The sequence below is a fragment of the Oratosquilla oratoria genome, chromosome 3 (genome assembly GCF_046742065.1).
Source record: "Oratosquilla oratoria isolate Oo_2021 chromosome 3, ASM4674206v1, whole genome shotgun sequence".
In the NCBI taxonomy this organism is placed as follows: Eukaryota; Metazoa; Arthropoda; class Malacostraca; order Stomatopoda; family Squillidae; genus Oratosquilla; species Oratosquilla oratoria.
In genome coordinates, this window is record NC_134779.1 from 70,797,955 (window position 1) to 70,813,634 (window position 15,680).

The following is a 15,680-nucleotide window of genomic DNA, read 5'->3' on the forward strand; positions in this document are numbered from 1 at the left end:
ACCTATATAAACCCTGTTCAAACCGAGGAGGATTAAATCATATGGTGTGGATACTGCAAACTCTGTATACCTTATAATAGTGGTTACTCAGCGTTTTCATCTTCCAGTGATATCTTCAATGACTGGTTTTCACTATTGTCGGGAAGGGATGGATTGTACTTTCTCTTCCTGCTTACCCGGCCTTGGCATGTAATCCCACACCTACAGGTTTCCTGTCCGATCCGGTCTGACAGCACTTTTTCTTTTCCTTGATCCTCGAGTAAGTTTACATCATATCAATCTGCAGACATACGCACGCACTTACGCCGGCTACAGGAGTTTATAATCTTGTGAAGATTCCAAGGACAAACCATTTTGTGTCTGGCGTTAGACAAGTTAATATCCGTGCGTCTCCATTTGTCAGAAGATCCGAGTAGTGAAAATAATCGAGAAAAGGAATAGAACATACAGTAAGACAGATTTTTTCTTGTATCTTCTTTCATTCCGAAAATGGCGATCATGTTTTGAATTTTCAAATACTGCTAGTAGTATCTGTATTCCTGTCATGGACTTTTTCGTTCAATGAAGGCGCTCAATTTGAACATCTGTTACTTTCCGTTGAAATCAGAATCCTTTGAGAGCTATGTGTGCATTTATTCTATGGGCCTGTGTTATGAGCGTGAAAAGGAGCAAATATATTGGAAAGAAAATGTCATTGAAGTGAATTTGAATATTACAAGAAAATATTATTACCCATAAGATTTTTTATTATGGTGAGCCTTTTTGTTTATTTGAGCATAGCAGATATATTTTTAGAAATACTCCAGGATATTCAGTATGTAATATTTAGATAAAATACACGATTATACAATCATATTTGAGTGCATTTCTCAATCTCGTTCCGTTGGAAAATGTAAGGTGCAGAGGTAAGTTTTGAAAGATTTGTGAGTAGTATGCCGGAGGTGTGTGTTTCTATTATCCGAAGGTTGTGTGATGTGTAATGGATGCATGTATCTGAGGTTTACTATATAGAACTGTGCCAATCTTTCTCATATACTGCTCTATAGGAGAATTTCTATTTTTAAATGTAGGTAGTTTTGTTTGTATTTCCATGTGTTTTCTTTTGTATTCTATACGGCAAGGAACCAAGATGTGGAAACATAATTTAGTGTGGTATTTGTTTATAAAAATTATTTCTTTCTGTTGTCCTAACCATGACCTTGTTACAGTCCTGAGTACATTCGGTGCATTTCTCCAAGTTTATTACTGATTCATTTTCTTTTCTTTGACAAATCTCTACCATCTTCTTGCATATGGGATCCGTTTTTCATTGTTGTTTTCGGAGTCGTGAAATGCAGACCTCTTTTTAAGTTATGTCTTTTTCAGCTGCTAGGCACATTTCGTTGTTTTAGTAAAAAATATTTTGTATTTACTTTAATGTGTGCTCACTTTATCAAATGTATTCAAACGAACACACACACATACAAACACACACCTCGTGGCGCAGTGGTTAGAGTTCCCGGCTGCCACTACGGCGGTCCTGGTTCGAATCCTGCCCAGGGCTCAAATAATTTCAGTATCGCTGCGCTGCGAGTTGTTACTCCAACTCTCGTGGGCGGGGAGTTGGAGGTGTAAGGTCACAGCATTACCCATAGATCGGTCAAATATGAGCTCTGAGCTCTCTTCCAGGAGGGAAATAGCTGTCGATCATGAGTCCAACACGTGATCCAAGACCATGGTGAATCTCTTTTCCGGGAGGATAGTAGCTGTTGATCACGAGTCCAACACGTTATCCAAGACCATGGTGACTTATACATACACGACTCGACGGCGCAATGGCAGCGTTCATATGAGCTGCTACAGCGATCCTAGTTCGAATCCCGCCCAAGGCTGAGATAATTTTAGTATCGCTACGCTGTGAGTTGTTACTCCAACTCTCGTGGGTGGGGAGTTGGGTGTGTGCGTGCGTGTAAGGTCACAGCATTACCGATAGATCAGTCATTTATGAATTCTGAAGAAAAACAAGAAGGGTGCTTATCATTTTAGACAAACAATTGTTAGAACAGATTCCAACTCAAAGTACAAAGTACACAGAAAACAAACCAACAAAGAAGATTATGTCAACTATCTATCAGGTCACGGTGAAAGAATTAAATCAGATATAATCATTGAATTCTTCCTACGTGCATACAGAATATGTAGCACAGAATATATAGAAGACGAAATAAAACACATATTTTCAAAAATGAAAATAGCATTATGTACTAAATCCCCTGTAGTACCGGCTGTGATCAATCATACTATGGAGAGAGTGTACAAGGGATCACAAAACGGACAAAACAACACAAAAACGGCTTTAGAGCACACAAAACCAGCAACTCACTTGTAACACACATAGACAAGGCAGGACACCTACCGAATTGGAAAAACATAGAAATATTCCACCAAAGACTCAACAAGAAGATGAGAAAAATTATAGAAGCTGCAGGAATTAGTAAAAATAATTCCAATAACAACTGAGGAGGATTCATCATATGGTCTCTCCCAGCGGCATCACTAGCAATCAAATATTGCAGGAGACGAAAAAGAGGAGCAAGCACCACACGTAAAATATATTTAGAATAGATGTAGTTTACCTTGAAAAAGACCAGTGTCGAAACGTTGGTAATACAACTCAAAGATCTTCTCGTGTTTTGGCGCTCTCTCTCTCTCTCTCTCTCTCTCTCTCTCTCTCTCTCTCTCTCTCTCTCTCTCTCTCTCTCTCTCTCTCTCACTCTCTCTCTCTCTCTCTCTCTCTCAATAAAAAATATATATATATATATATATATATATATATATATATATATATATATGTATATATATATATATATATACATATATATACACGCACACACACACACACACACACAAACAAACACACACACACACACACACACACACACACACACACAGACGCACACACACACACACACACACATATATATATATATATATATATATATATATATATACTTTATATATATATATATATATATATATATATATATATATACCATATATCATAGGCTTTTTCCCCCTTAAAAGGGAGGTAGCCAAAAGAAAAAGGCATAGAAACCACTCCCACCTATTCCGTCCCCTACATACTCCACTCCCCTCTACCCTCTTCCCTCCCTCTTATCTTGGCACCTCCTGGATGACGGGTCATCCCTGCATCTTGTCCACTGCCCTGGGTCAAAAGCAATGTCGCAAGACACAGCACGTCCACAGCAAGGCCTCTTCATTAATTCGGCGACCACCCCTCTCCGTCCCCTCATGCAGAAAAGGAGAAGACGGGGAAAAATTCCTTCGGGCTGCGTCAAATTATTTCTCATGCATACTCCCTCTCCCCCCATCTCCCACTCACTCCCCCTTATGTATCTCAGCATCATCCACACACAACCATTCTCTATTCACCCCTATCTTCTGCCCTCTCCCGTCATTCCTAGACTGACATTCCCCTCATTTCCAATGCCCTTTTTACCTCATTCATCCATCTCATCCTAGGACGTCCCCTCGTGTTCACTCCTTCCACATCTGTCTTCCACACCTCTTTTACTAATCTTTCTTCACTCATTCTTTCCATGTGTCCAAACCATCTTAATACTCTTTCATCAACCCTATCTCCCAATTCCCTTTCCACTCCTGTTCTCCTCATCACCTCCTCATTTCTCACTCTATCTAGCCTAGTAACCCCTATCGCACTTCTGAGGCATTTCATCTCAAACACATTCAAACTCCTTCCCCTTTCCTCTCTTATGTCCCATGTTCCTGTCCCGTACAGTGATGTTGGCACAATCACTCCTTCATATAATCTCTTATAATCGATTCCCAAATGTATACATTTATATATATATATATATATATATATATATATATATATATATATACATATATATATATATATATATATATATATATATATATATACATATGTATGTATGTATATATATAAATCCTATTTACCACTACATACTCTATTGATGCTCTGTCTACCACTCTTCCCTCCACCATCCTCTCCCATGTGTACTTATGCTTGATTTTCTTCTTAGACACTGTATTTGCTATCATTAACTCGCTTTCTAGACACATTTTCACCATCAACTTTCCACTACGATTCTTTCCTGGAATTCCACATTTCCCAACCACTCCATCAATTGGATCATCTCCTACCCTAGCATTAAGGTCTCCCAGTACTATATCATTGATATTTCTCCCTAAAACCATTATGCACTCATTTAAATCTATCCAAAATCCTCCCTTTCTTCTACGCTCTTCTCACTGCCAGATCCATATGGACTTACAAAAACCCACATCTCCTTTCCCAGTTTCACCTTCATCCACATTATCCTTGAGGAAACCTCCTTCCACTCCACTACACGTTTACCTATCTCTTTACTTACTAGTATAGCCACCCCTTCCCTCCCTCACCCTCTCTTCACTCCTGATAACCTCCCACTTACACTCCCAAACTTACACTCTTCCTTCCCTTTCAGCTTAGATTCACTCAAAGCCAACACATCCATCTTTCTTTTTACAAACATACTACCTATCTCTTCCCTTTTTCTCTCATCTGTACCACATCCACGCACATTAAAAGACTATGTAGTGGTAAATAGGATTATGATAGGAAGAGTGAAGGATGTACATGTGCTAAGGGGAGAGGGTGGGGGAATATCGGATCATTTTTTGGTGGAAGGTAAGTTGACAGTGGAGGATAGATGGAGAAAGAGAAGAGGGACAAAAGGTAGGGAGGTGCTTAGAGTGAACTCTTTAAATGAAAAGGAAAAGGAGATGGAGTACAAGAAGAAGCTGAAGGAGGAGTGGGAGGGAGTGAAGGATAGAGTAGAGCTAGGAGTGGAGGGGCAATGGGGATGGTTCAAGGAGGGAGTCACAAAGTGTGCAAAGATGGTGTGTGGAACAAGAAGGACAGGAGGAAATAGAAGGAAGGGTAGTGAATGGTGGGATGAGGAAACAAAGAAGGTTGTAGAAGAGAAGAAGCAAGCTTTCACAGATTGGTTACAAAATAGGACGAGGGAGTCATATGAGAGGTACAAAGAAAAGAAAAGAGAAGTAAAGCAAAGGTAAAGGAGGCAAAGAGGAGAGCAGATGTGAAGTGGGGTAAGAGTATGACAGAAAATATTGAAAGTAATAAAAAGATGTTTTGGAAAGAAATTAAGAGAGGAAGAGGAGGCGAATCAAGTAGAGAAGAAAAGCTAAAAGGTGCAGATGGAGAGATGATAATGGAAGAGAAGGCAGTAAGGGGAAGATGGGCAGAATATTTTAGGGAGTTGCTAAATGTAAAGGAGAATAAGGAGGGAAAGATAGCTGCAGTGGGAAATGCTAAGAAGATGACCGTGATGAGTGAGGAAAATGGAGGAGAAATAAGGAAGGAGGAAGTGAAGGCAGTTATTAAGACGATGAAAGCAGGTAAGACACCTGGTCTGGATGGATGCCATGCAGAACGTCTAAAAAAAAAAAAAAAAAAAAGAGATACAGTGACGGTGGACTGGCTGGTAAGGTTATCTAATGTTTGCTGGAGAGAAGGTAGAATGCCGGAGGACTGGAGGAGTGCCTGTATAGTTCCACTTTACAAGGGAAAAGGGGACAAGTGTGAAAGTAGTAGTTTCAAAGGGATTAGCTTGTAAGTGTAGTTGGGAAGGCTTATGGGAAGATCTTGATTGAGAGGATTAGGAGAGGAACAGAGGAGTAATTGGTGAGGAAAAGTGTGGATTTAGGACGGGTAGAGGTTGTGTAGATCAGATCTTTGTGGTAAGACAAATATGTGAGAAAGCTATAGGAAAGGGGAAGGATGATTTTTGGGCCTTTATGAACCTGGAAAAGGCTTACGACTGGGTAGGCAGAAAGGCGCTGTGGGAGATTTTGCGGATATATGAGATAGGAGCTGTCAAGAGTTTTTATGAGAGTAGTAGAGCTTGTGTCAGAATTAGAAATGGAGAGAGTGAGTGGTTCGAGGTAAAGGTGGGACTTCGTCAAGGATGCGTTATGTCACCCTAGCTGTTCAACTTATACATAGATGGGGTAGTGCGAGAGGTAAATGCAAGTGTAGTGGGTCAGGGATTGGAGATGGTTAAAGAAAATGGAGAAAAGTGGGAGGTGAGCCAGCTGTTGTTTGCTGACGACACTGCGCTTGTGGCAGGATCCGAGGAGGGATTGAGGAAGTTGGTGACAGAGTTTGGGAGAGTGTGTGATATAAGAAAGCTGAAGATAAATGTGGGTAAAAGTAAGGTGATGAGATGTACAAGGGGTGAAAGGGCAGTAGACTGGAAGTGAGCATTAAGGGAGAGCGACTGGAGGAAGTGGATAGTTTTAGATACTTGGGTGCAAATGTGGTAGGAAAAGGTGGAGTGAAGGTGGAGGTAGAATGTAGATTGAGAGAAGCAAGTAAATGCCTTGGTGGATTAAAAAGTGTAATGAGGAATAGACATTTGGGAATGGATGCTAAGAGGAGACTATATGAAGGAGTTATTGTGCCAACAGCACTGTATGGAGCAGAAACATAGAATATAAGAGAGGAAGAGAGAAGGAGTTTGAATGTGCTTGAGATGAGGAGTCTGAGAAGTATGATGGTGGTTACTAGGCTAGATAGAGTGAGAAATGAGGAAGTGAGGAGGAGAACAGGGGTGGAAAGGGAGTTGGGAGATAGGGTTGATGAAAGAGTATTAGGATGGTTTGGACACATGGAAAGCATGAGTGATAAAAGGCTAGTAAAAGAGGTATGGAAGGCAGATGTGGAGGGAGTGACCATTAAGGGACGCCCTAGGATGAGGTGGATGGATGGGGTGAAGGGGGCTTTGGGGAAGAGGGGAATGTCTGTTGAGGAAGGACGAGAGAGGACAGTAGACAGGGGTGAATGGAGAATGGTTGTATATGGATGATGTTGTGATACATGAGGTGGAATGGGCGGGGGGATGGGGGGTGAGGTAGTATGTGTGAGCAAAATTTGACGCAGCCCGAAGGGATTTCTCCCCGTCTTCTCCTTTATGCATGGAGGGACAGAGAGGGGGGGTCGCCGACTTAATGAAGCGGCCTTGGTGTGGATGTGCTGTCTTGCGACACTGTTTCTGACCCAGGCAGTGGACAAGGTGCAGGGATGACCCGTCATCCAGAAGGTGCTAAGATGGGAGGGAGGGTGGAGGGGTGTGGAGTGTATTCAGGGATGAAATGGGTGGGAATGATTTTATGCCTTTTCCTTTTTGGCTACCTCCCTTGAAAGGGGGAAAAAGTCTTGGTATATGTATGTATGTATGTATGTATATATATATATATGTACATATATATATATACATATATATGTACATATATATATGCATATATATATGTACATATATATATGCATATATATATACATATATATATATACATATATATATATATATATATATATAGAGAGAGAGAGAGAGAGAGATTTTTGCTAGTAACCACGAGGAAATTTAAAGAACGGAATACTAAACGTTTTCGTCTATTAAGACATTTTCAAAGTACAAAGTGTCACAACAAAGTATAACTTAAATACAAAAGTATAGAAAACAGGAGAGGTCACTCAACGTAAATACGTAAGGATTATCTTACAAAGAAACAAAAAAAAATGGGTGAAAATTGAAACAGGTGATAAAATGTCACTCATCATAAAAACATAAGGATGACAATTGACTAGGTGATAAAAGGACATTCAACATAAATACATAAGAAATATCCTACAAAGAAACAAAATATAAATGATAATAACAAGAAATAAGAATGGTGACAATTGACACATGTGATTCAACATAAATACATAAGGATTGTCTTACAAAGAAACAAAAATAGAAATAATAATAATAAATATATGCATGTACATACATATATATATGCATGCATGCACACGCATACATATACATAATAGAAAATAATAATAACAAGAATAAATAAATAAAAATGGGTGACAGTTGACACAGGTGAAAAAAAGGTCACACAAGATGGCTAAGGCGGAGCTTTGGGACATTGTCCTACAATTGGGTTAATAACAAAATTATCTAGTTTAAAAAGACCAGCGCTTAAATTGAGATTTTCATTGAAAGTTCTTTTTAATGAGACACGATTCAATTATATTCCTTATCAAATAAGAATTACTTGAAACAATTTCTTGGAAACTGTCCCAATCAATACGGTGATTGTAGTCTCTAATGTGAGCAAAAATCCCACTTGAAAATTGGCCAGTACGGACACTATACTTATGCTGGTTCAATCTAAGTTTTAATTCATTGCCAGTTTGAACAATATAACAAGAATTGCAATTCTTGCAAGGGATAGAGTAGACACAACCCGCCGAATTATCCGGTGAATTCTTGATAAGAAGTTCTTTGATTGTATGGTTCTTAAACACAACATTAACATTAAAATTACGTTGAGTGACCTCTCCTGTTTTCTATACTTTTGTATTTAAGTTATACTTTGTTGTGACACTTTGTACTTTGAAAATGTCTTAATAGACGAAAACGTTTAGTATTCCGTTCTTTGAATTTCCTCGTGGTTACTAGCAAAAAAAAAAAAATATATATATATATATATACATATGATACACATATATATATGCAGACAAACCAATGGGAAAATGAAAGAGATGAGACCGAGCGCTTTCGTCTATTCAGACATTTTCAAGGTATAGATACATAAAAGAGACAAGTATATATACTCAGAGGGTTAAGGTGGATCTCTCCCAGTGCCATATTGGCTCAAGTGTCCGGACATTTGGTTTACAATTTTTGTCATGATAAATTCATCCAATTTGTATAATCCTTGACTTAAATTTAAATTATTAACAAATGTATTCTTGATCAGACTGGATTCTATGATGTTTCTATTCAAATAAGAATTACTTTTGACAATTACTTTAGCTTCATTCCAATTGATACAATGGTTAAAATCCCTAAGATGGACAAATAACGCGTTGGACGTTTGACCACTTCTAACGCTATATATGTGTTGCTTTATTCTAACATTTAATTCCTTTCCAGTCTGACCAATATAGCATTTGTTGCAATCTTTACATGGAATTTTATATACACAGCCTTCCTTATTTTCGGGGGAATTTTTAATCAAAAGACTTTTGACTGTGTTGGAGTTCCTTAAAATGGTTTGGATGTTGAAATTCTTAAGAATATGAGGCAATTTAATGAAGTTGTCATGATAAGGAAGAACGAGAATATTTTTAGAATTAAAATTTTCTTTAGTTTTGTCCTCAAAATAAGACTTTCTAGCAATTTTTTGAGAAATTTCAATTAGATGATTTGGATACTTTAATTTTAAAGCTATGTCATTTATTCTTGAGAATTCATCATCCAAAAACTCCGGACTACAAATCCGATAAGCACGAAGGTACATTGAAGATAACATAGATGCTTTGGTCCTGTAATGATGAGAAGAGTAAAAATGAACATATGAAAGAACATTGGTGGGTTTCCTATAAACATCAAATTTGAAAGACCTTTCGTTTCTGTATATCAATACATCAAGGAAAGGTAATTGATTATTTTGTTCTATTTCCATGGTAAAATTGATTGAAGGGACTAAGGCATTAAGTTGTGACAAGAAAGTTGACGGGTCAGCATTAATAGGCCAAATGCACAAAATATCATCAATGTACCTAAACCAAGTAACATTTTGGGGGAGAATATTGGGTAACAACTTTGTTTAAAAAAATTCAATATAAAGATTGCTAAGAATTGGAGAAATCGGATTACCCATTGCCATACCGAAATTCTGTAAATAATAGTTACCGTTAAACACAAAATGAGATTGCAAAACACACAATTTAATTAAATCAATAATGGTGGCAGTAGGCAGTGGTAAATCAAATTTCTCCAATTCTTCTTCAAGATACACTAATAAATAAAAAACCGGAACACGAGTAAATAACGAAGTGATATCATAACTAATAAGAGAAAAATCATAGTTAATTATAAGGTTATTAAGTTTGTTAACTAACTCTACATTGTTGTGTATGTGGCTGTGGGAAATTGTCCCTACTAGAAGGCTCAAAACGGACACAAGCCACTTGGACAAATTGTACCCAGCAGATCCTCGGGAACATGTATTGGGTCTCACAGGGTTGTTCGGTTTGTGAGTTTTAATCAACCCATACATGTATGGAAGTGATGGTGAATTCGAGGAGAGCTGCTTGATCAAAATGTCATGTCCTTTTAAAATGCTTTTTAACTTAGTGGTGAAATTCTTATTGACAACATCTAAAGGATTTTTCTTTAATTTAGTGTACGTATTTTTGTCATCTAAGAGGTCATCCATTTGTCATCCTCTTAGATGACAAAAATACGTACACTAAATTAAAGAAAAATCCTTTAGATGTTGTCAATAAGAATTTCAACACTAAGTTAAAAGGCATTTTAAAAGGACATGACATTTTGATCAAGCAGCTCTCCTCGAATTCACCATCACTTCCATACATGTATGGGTTGATTAAAACTCACAAACCGAACAACCCTGTGAGACCCATTACATGTTCCCGAGGATCTGCTGGGTACAATTTGTCCAAGTGGCTTGTGTCCGTTTTGAGGTTTCGCAGCAATTGAGGCAGATAGATTCAAAGTGTATGAAAGAGAAGTTCTAAAAAGAACAGAGAAGGAAAATAAATTTATAGGGCTACTTGAAGACGACCCCAATCCTCCTAAGATGTGTAGACCAGGATCTATATATACCAGGTCTTACCACTTCCGACCGAATTTCGAGGGTGTTGGCGCAGCGGGCCCATGAACGTCACCTGGCTGTTCAAAGTGGGGTTCGCGCATCCTATCGCTGTCAGTTGTAGCTGGTGCGTCACTCGGGTATGTTGCTGCCTCCGCTCGCACCTCTCCACGCAATTAGTTACATTCTGACAATGAAGATCTGTATATACCGGTATATATAGATCTTGACAATATGGCTTATTGTGACATTAAGGATTGTGGCTCAAACCAAAGAGGAAGTAAGCCAAATGTCAATTCTCATCGTTTCCCTGCAAACACACACACACAAATGTGAACGTGTACACATATAAGTACACACGACGATATCTCCCCTTCCCGTAAAATACAAGTATATAAACGCAAACACACACACACACACACACGTGAACGTGTATACATACTGTATAAGCACACACGACAATATCTCCCCTTCCCGTAAAATACAAGTATATAAATACACACACACGAACATATATACAGTATAAGTGACTCGGTGGTACGGTTGGTAGGGACTCAGATTTCTGGGACAACAATAACAGCATTACCTAGTTCGTATCCCGCCCAAATATGAAAATTTTCATCGTTTCCCTGCAAATAAATAAACACACACACACAAGTGTACACATACTGTATAAGCACACACACACACACACACGTGTACACATACTGTATAAGCACACACGACGATATCTCCCCTTCCCGTAATATACAAGTATATACTGTAAATACACACACACGTTCAATTGAGTAAGAGACTCGGTGGAGCGGTTGGTAGAGACTCAGACGTGGAAGACGCAATTATCGGTGATATCTGGTTCGAATCCTGCTTAAGCTTGAATTTTTTCAGTATTGTTGCGCTTCGAATCGTTACTCCAACTCTCGTGGGCGGGGAGTTTGGGATGTGTGTGCGTGTAAGTTTATAGATAGGACATACGAGCTCTGAGCTCTCTTCCGGGAGGGAAATAGCTGTCGATCACGAGTCCAACACGTGATCCAAGAGACCAAGGTGAATCACACACACATACACACACACATGTGAACGTGGACACATATAAGCACACACGACGATATCTCCCCTTCCCGTAAAACACAAGTACATAAACACACACACACACACAAACACATACACACACACACACACATACACACACACACACACACACACACACACACACACGCACACACACATACACACACACATGTGAGCGTGTACACATATAAGTACACACGACGATATCTCCCCTTCCCGTAAAATGCAAGTATATAAATACACACACACATACATACGCACACACACACACTCACATGTGAACGTGTACACATATAAGCACACACGACGATATGTCCTCTTCCTGTAAAATACATGTATATAAATGCACACACACATACACACACACACACACACACACACATACACACACACACACACACACACACACTGATAATAGCAATGAGCTAGAGAGAGAGAGAGATAACGGGGGGAAAATATAATAGTTCCAGTCTTCATTGGCGTTTCACAGTTTTCTTCAGTGTTTCACAAAGAGAAAACGCAACCATCCAGATGACGTCAGAAACTGCGCAGAACGGCTCAAACGGTTAGACCTGGTGTATATAGATCTTGGTGTAGACTGCTTAAAATCAACAAACCTAACGTTCTCATGAGACTCAACTTCAGGGGTTGGCAGTGCACCACCACAGACTCGCGAAATGTCTGGCAAAACTGTCATCTCAGGTAATGGAGTCGATCAGAAACGTATGTGATTCACCATGATTCACCATAGTCTTGGATCACGTGTTGGACTCGTGATCGGCGGTTATTACCCTCCCAGATGAGAGCTCAGAGCTCGTATGACCGATCTATGGGTAATATTGAGACCTTACACTCACACACACACCCAACTCCCCGCCCACGAGAGTTGAAGTAACAACCCGCAGCGCAGCGATACTGAAATTATTTCAGCCCTGGGCGGGGCTCGAACCCGGACCGCCGTAGTGGCAGGCGAGAACTCTAACCACAGTGCCACGATGTGTGTGTGTGTGTGTGTGTGTGTGTGTGTGTGTGTGTGTGTGTGTGTGTGTGTGTGTGTGTGTGTGTGTGCTCGTGCGTGTGTGTGTGTGTGTGTGTGTGTGTGTGTGTGTGTGTGTGTGTGTGTGTGTGTGTGTGTGTGTGTGTATGTGTGTGTGTATTTACCTACTAGTATTTACCTAATTGTATTTTGCGGGAAGGGGAGCTATACTCGTGGTGTCCCGCCTTTGTATCTCGCAGTGTCTAGTTTGCTTTTAAACCCATGTATATTTTTTGCACATACTATTTCATTGTCCAGTTTGTTCCAATTGTTCACTACTCTATGTGGAAAACTGATTTTCTTCAGTTCTCTTCTGTAGCTGTTTCTTGTGTGTTTGCGTGTGTGTACATGTGTGTATGTGTATATAATATATATATATATATATGTGTGTGTGTGTGTGTGTGTGTGTGTGTGTGTGTGTGTGTGTGTGTGTGTGTGTGTGTGTGTACAGTATAGTATTAATGTAGAACAATGTGCCAGTATAGGACAAAATATAATTTTAGGATATAATGTCGCTAGAGGACGAAATGTTACATTAGGATGTAATGTCATAGGACAAAATGTCGCAATGGGATGTAATGACAGTGGAGGACAAAATATCACGATGGGAAGTAATGATAGTGGAGGACAAAATATCACGATAGGATGTAATGATAATGGAGGAGAAAATATCACGGTAGGATATAATGTCAGTGGAGGACAAAATATAATTTTAGGAAGGGATACCGGACAGAATGTCAATGAAGGCCAAAATATCATGATAGGATGTAATGACAGTGGAAGACAAAAGATCATGATGGGATGTAATTATAGTGGAGGAAAAAATATCACGGTAGGATATAATGTCACTGGAGGACAAAATATAATTTTAGGAAGGGATGCCGGACATAATGTCAATGAACGACGGGAGGCCGGCGTAAATCACGGTGACGTAGGGGGACAAAATGTACAAAAGAGATCGGATGACCGTGATCGACCAGATGTCCGTGATGGGGGAAATGTTAATTTTAATGGGAGAAATGTTAATGAGGCATTGAATGTCAATGAAGGACCAAATAATAATATAGAGCAAGGTATAAATAAAAAACAAAATGATAATGTAAGACATGATATTGAAACTCAAAATGTGTCAAAAAGAAATAATCACGAGTTCCTTAAAACCATGTACTTTAATGCTCGTAGTATTAGGAACAAATTTCAAGAAATACAGACGTATGTCAAAAGCGAAAATTTCGATATGATAGGAATAACCGAGACATGGTTAAATGGTACAGAGTTCGAAGCTGAATTTAATATTGCGGGATTTAAACACTTTCATCAGGATAGAAACCACAAGAAAGGGGGGGTGTTCTATTGTACGTTGAAAACAATGTTCATGATTGTGTTTTAGAGAAAGTGAAACAGGATGCATATGATAGTTTGTGGGTTGAGTTACCCAAACAAATGGACAAAAAATGAATATAGGTGTAATATATAGACCAAAGACATTATCATTAGCAGACGACAAACTGTTATTTCAAGAACTGTCTAGTTTCTGCAACCGGGATTTGTTGATAATGGGTGATTTCAATTTTACTGACATTGATTGGATGACCTTTGAAGATGGCCATATAGGTAATCGCTTGATTGATTTTCTTGGTGACAGTTACTTAATTCAGCATCTAAAAGAGCCCACAAGATATGGAAACTTACTCGATCTATTGATCACTAGCTGCGAAAGCATGGTAACTGATGTAGAAGTCGGTGAATCTGTTGCAAATAGCGATCACAACTTAGTTAGATTCAAACTCCTAAACAATTTTAGAATAGATACTTGTGTTTCTAAAAGACCCGATTTCAGTAAAGCTCAGTTCACAGGACTACGTCAAGAGCTTCAGCTTACAGATTGGGAGGCAAAATTAAACGAAAGGCCTGTAGATCAGATGTGGGAAATATTTCAAAATACGCTCACTAAGATGAATCAAACTTACATTCCTTTTAAGGACAGACGTCCCCCAAATCAGGCTCGCCCAAAGTGGCTCGACAAAGAAACTGAAAAAAGTATTGCTAAAAAGAGACAGGCTTATAAGAAATATAAGTACTCCGGTGCATCTTATGACTTTGAAAGTTATGTATCAATACAGAGAGATTTAAAAAAGACAATAAGAAAAAGAAAACGACAATACGAAATGAACATCGCTGATAGATCCAAAGAGAATCCCAAAGAATTCTATAGTTACATTAGAGATAAAAAGGTTATTAGGAATCACACTGGTCCACTATTATCTGCTGACGGTCAACTTGAATATTCAAATGAAGGAATGTGTAATATCTTAAACAATTATTTTAGCTCGGTATTCGTAAACGAAATACCTCAAAGTGAATTCCAAACTGAAACCTGTGAAAAGTCTAGGGTAAACTTACTCACTACGGTAAATATAACAAAAGAAAAAATTAAAAGGTGTATAGATAAACTCAAAGTTAATAAAACACCAGGGCCTGACGGTTGGCATCCAAGAATCTTAAAGGAAATGAAAAATTAGATTGTTGTTCCATTAGAAATTATTTTCAAGAAATCCATCATATCCGGAGATGTCCCAAGAGAATGGAAGCTAGCTAACGTTACTCCCATATTCAAGAAAGGTGACAAAAAGAAGCCAAATAACTATAGGCCTATAAGTTTGACTTCAATCGTAGGAAAAATAATGGAAACTATCATCAGAGATGCTATCGAAAAATCATTTAGAAAGTAACTTTTTTATAAATGATAGCCAGCATGGTTTCAGACGGAAACGTTCTTGCGTGACTAACTTACTCGAATTCTACAACATAGTTATCTCGAATTATGACAAAAGAAACAATATAGATTTAATACATC

At 38.7% G+C, this 15,680-nt stretch overlaps 1 protein-coding gene across 2 annotated transcripts in view; it reads left to right on the forward strand.

The window, feature by feature from the left end:
• Positions 1-364: 364 nt before the first annotated feature.
• The window catches only part of LOC143023841 (peroxidase-like), a 724,944-nt gene continuing 709,628 nt past the window's right edge, over positions 365-15,680 (forward strand). For both annotated transcript variants that reach the window (XM_076182490.1, XM_076182481.1), the window contains exon 1: positions 365-449. The gene's annotated coding sequence lies outside the window, so the exon portion shown is untranslated. The remainder of the gene's footprint in view (positions 450-15,680) is intronic.